At 39.3% G+C, this 4,557-nt stretch overlaps 1 long non-coding RNA gene across 1 annotated transcript; it reads left to right on the top strand.

The window, feature by feature from the left end:
- The first annotated feature begins 3,709 nt into the window (after positions 1 to 3,709).
- LOC118156858 lies at positions 3,710 to 4,102 on the top strand. Its single transcript, XR_004746467.1, has 2 exons — positions 3,710 to 3,953; positions 4,015 to 4,102. It is a non-coding gene; the product is annotated as an uncharacterized LOC118156858 (long non-coding RNA).
- The last annotated feature ends 455 nt before the right edge of the window (positions 4,103 to 4,557 follow it).

The following is a 4,557-nucleotide window of genomic DNA, read 5'->3' as shown; positions in this document are numbered from 1 at the left end:
AACCACTTGGGTTTAGAGTAAAGAGTGCTCTCATTAAAGATATTTCACTGAATGACTTTTCTTCTGTCAGTGAAATGTTCTCTTCATACAGCTTACTTACATTTCCTTTACTTCCAATTCAGTTGCCATTTTAGAGGGAAAAGGAGTGCACCTTTAATTGTATTCCAGATGGACTTCTGCTGTCTGCCAGAATTATGGACACTGAGCCACTGTTAGGTCTTAAGTCTCAAGAAGTCCTCATATCCTAGTTAAAGGTAATACTTTGCTCTTTGGGGAGTCTACATCAACTCTTAGAAGCAAGAAAATTTATGTTCGTTTGTTTTAATTATCTTTAAATATGTAGTCACTTGCTGCATTGTCATCATCACATACCTTACTAGACAGTATAAATCCTCAAGTTGCTTTAGCAACACCATCATGTTATGACCCAACTTCTATCCAGTAGGGTATTATCTAATATCTTTTTATCTTATCTTCCCATATGGTCAGAACTTTTGAAGAGGTGGGCCTGACCCATTTCTCACCATGTTTCCTTTTTTCTTCCTCTGGTTCTAGAAGGCATAAGGTTGGTTTCTTATCTCAAGAAGACAGTCATACAAAGTTCCTTTTATTATATCAAAGAACAAGGGGCACTGATTGCATTGATCCTGCCTTGAACTTTAAAAAGTACAGTAATTTCCCTTGCATGTTTAAGGCCAGAATAATGGTACAAATGGTAGGAATACCATCACTACAAACATCTTCATAACACCCAAACTGGGCACTGAAATTCACTCTTTCACAAACCATTTTACTGTCAACTGAAGTGCTTGTATAAGCAGTGAAGTACATTGGAAATGTCCTGGACTTTGTTTTTGCTGAAGTTTACCTCTGCCTTGATTGCTTCTGTAATGTAGAAAGCACTTTAAGTGATTTGGTAATACACACCAACAAGGACCAGATTTTCCAGGCTGTGATACATTACATGTACCTGTATTACATTCCATCCCTGATTTCCTGAGAGTGACTTACAGGCAGGTCTTTGGTCAGGTTGCTCAAGTCCCCATCCAACCTGGCCTTGAACACTTCCAAGGATGGGGCTTCCACAGCTTCTCTGGGCAACCTGTATCTATTACTTCAAGTACGTCAGTCAGGGAGATATAAATTTCTAGCTGATCCTTCTTAGGTTAAGTTTACCCATTTGAACCCTAAATTGGTACCCGACTTTGTATCTTGAGTTTGTTTTTTCCTAAACCACGGTTATCTAAGAAAAAAGCTACCCTATTTACCCTAGGCACCAAGCATGATTTGACTTTGTTTTGTTTAGGAGTAGGTGCCTGAGGAGCACTCTTCCCTCACCTGATTGCCTCCATGGCAGAACAGTACTTAGTTATACTTATTTCCACCCCAGATTATCACTGTAGGTATCAGATGTATACACACTGTAGGTGTCAGGCCATGTTGTTAATGAGCAGGGGTAGAACCATCAGATATGAGCTGAACGTCCTCCAGGAGTTCAAGGTACCACACTGATTTTGTGACTGACCTTAACAGAAAGGCCATCTGAAGCACCATCTCTGCTTCTGCAGTTTTCCTTCAGAGGTTTCTAGGTACTATGCAGCTCTTAGTAGAGCTGCATTCCTCATTTCTGATGAAACAAGATTCTCCTTCAGGAAGCTTACATAAGTCAGGGACTCAAGAAGGCAGATGCCCAGAGGGCAGACACCTAGTGTGTAAATGTCATATTGATAATCATGTGAGGAGAAATGAAGGTCACTTACCTGAGACATGTTGCCATATGCACACTCATATGGTAAGCCACACTCCTCCCCTTTCTCTTAGTCCAGTTGGAAATTCTTGGGATTCCAGAGTTGACAAGAACTGGTGCTATGGCACTATGTTGGTGTTAGGGCTAAAAAAATCTCAGGTTTTAACTTGCAAGGATATATGCCTTGTATGACCATGCACATGAATAACATATAAAAACTTTCTACTTTCTCTAGTATGCTGTCTTCTTTTTACTTCTGCCTCTCCCTATGGCACATTGCAATTCTGAGGATAATAGTCTTATATGCTGAAGAGTATAAGCTTGGTAGAACATTAAGGAGTGTTATGGTCTGGCAGCTAAGCACCACATAGCCATTTGCTCACCTTCCACCCTCTCTCTCTGGGGTGGGGGAGAGAATCAGGAAAATGAAGCCTGTGGGTTGAGATAGAGACAGTTTATTAGGACAGAAAATAAAATAAAAGAAAATAATTACAATAATGATAATAGTACTACTAATAATAATGTATACAAAACAAGTGATGCACAATGTAATTGCTCACCACCCACTGACAGATGCCCAGCCTATCCCCGAGCCTATCCCCTTTCCCCCTGGCCAGCCACTCCTATATATATATATATTGTTCAGCATGACGTCAGATGATATGGAATACCCCTTTGGCCAGTTTGGGTCAGCTGCCCTGGGTCTGTCCCCTCCCAGCTCCTGCTGCACCCCCTGCCTGCCCACTGGCAGGACAGAGCAAGAAGCTGAAAAGTCATTGGCTTAATGTAAACACTGCTCTGCAACAATTAAAACATCAGTGTGTTATCAACATTATTCTCATCCTAAATCCAAAACATAACACCCAACTAGCTACTAGGAGGAAAATTAACTCTATCCTAGCTGAAACCAAGACAACCCAGAGCCCAGTTCTGAATTTATAGCACTTAGTATGGTCAAAGCCAAGCTCCCAATGGCTCCCATTGTAGTCTCAAATTCCATGGAGAAATAATTATTATATAGAAACCTGTAATAGATGAGATCCATGTGGCTTGCCAAGCCCTAGGTAGGATTTCCATTACAAGGGCAGAAATTGAGAGTTGTATAAGGCTGTATTAACTGTATCAAAAGACCATCCTCTCTTGGCAGTGAGGCAAGGATTCTCCAGCTGTTTCCACAGACCTGACTTTCCCACCTGTGCACTGAAAAGACAGAAGTGTTGTCTGCATTTGTCATTAAGGATGGTTATCATGATACAATAAATCTGTGTACCAAAAGTCTGGTATTTTTTAGCTTTTGAATGCTTAATATTGCAACCTTACTGTTTTCTTAATGTAAATTTTAAACATGCAGTTTCTCAGTTGCTACCCTAGGAAAATACAGAAGCATTGAGGCTGGAAGTGATGTCAGAAGGCCATCTAGAAATGCACCAGGCAGAACCATACATAATTTCTCAGCAAAGCTACATCCTTTAGATCCAAAACAGTAGTAAACTATCATCTTCTGTGCTCACAAGCCATTAGAAGAAGAATGTGCTTTGTCAGTGATTTTCATGGGTACTTGCTGGCAGCATAAGGATAAGACTTAGGCATAGTGAATTTGGTTCCAGATTACAGTGGAAAAACATTGGAAATGACCTCTACTATCTAAATCCATAGACATGATAAATTTTAAGATGTTACGCCTATGCATGATAGCATAGTTTTTTTGATAAATAGAATATTTTTTCCACAAATATTGACAAAACAAGGTATTTTTTGTTATTTACCTGGATCAGTTTTGCAGGAACTTGAGGAAGTATGAAAAAACCTAAAGCAGATACACATTCATGCAAGTCATAACCTAAAAGAAATGTTGGCAGAGTTATAATCTGTTATAATTTTAGATGTAGAGCTTAGGGATATGGTTTAGTGGGGACTGTTAGTGTTAGGTCAGAGGTCGGACTTGATGATCTTGAGGTCTCTTCCAACCTAGAAAATTCTGTGATTCTGTGATAATCAAGTGGAAGCTGAGTCTTTTAATAAAGAATACTGGATAAACTTAACTACAGCTATTTCTACGTACCCCCTCCTATAATAAGTGAACAGGTGGGCTAGTGCTAAGTAATTCCAAAAATCCTGTCTAGTATATTTGCAATAAAATGCCCTCCCACCTAGGCCTAGTGCCAGCTTTTCAGCTTCTGCTGACAGTTTCAGCTATTTGCCGACAGTACAAAGATCTTCAGAATGTTAAAAATGTAACGCCATACTAGAATAAATAGTGCAAATAGTGCATTCATAACTTTATCACATAGATAGAGATGTCCATGTATTTATATAAATTATATATTAATTATATATTTAATGGCCAATTTAGTTTAAAAACACTGCAATTTTTAATTTATCTGGAATTGCAATACACTGGTTTGGTCTATCAGAGAAAGTCATGTTTTCACATAGTTTATTGCAAAAACAAAATTTGCTGCAAATTTTTGACATCTGAGCCATGGTATACGTCTCATCTACACATATACAAGATGAGGAGATCATTGTCTTAGGGAATTTTGGGGGTTAGTGGGTACTAAATACTAGATTCAATATTTGACCATGTATTTTCCAAATGTTCCTTATCATGGGCATGATAGATGGAAGAGATGGAAGAGACCAGAAAAAGAATGATACCAAAGTTCAGAGAAGCACTGGTAATTCAATTCAATAAGGTAATGGCCCAGCTGAAGTGCATCTACACCAATGCACGCAGCATGGGTAACAAACAGGAGGAGCTGGAAGCCATCGTGCAGCGGGCAGGCTACGACTTGGTTGCCATCACGGAA

Source organism: Oxyura jamaicensis (assembly GCF_011077185.1).
Source record: "Oxyura jamaicensis isolate SHBP4307 breed ruddy duck chromosome 1 unlocalized genomic scaffold, BPBGC_Ojam_1.0 oxy1_random_OJ83730, whole genome shotgun sequence".
Classification (NCBI taxonomy): Eukaryota; Metazoa; Chordata; class Aves; order Anseriformes; family Anatidae; genus Oxyura; species Oxyura jamaicensis.
This window is presented reverse-complemented; position numbering and strand designations above follow the sequence as displayed.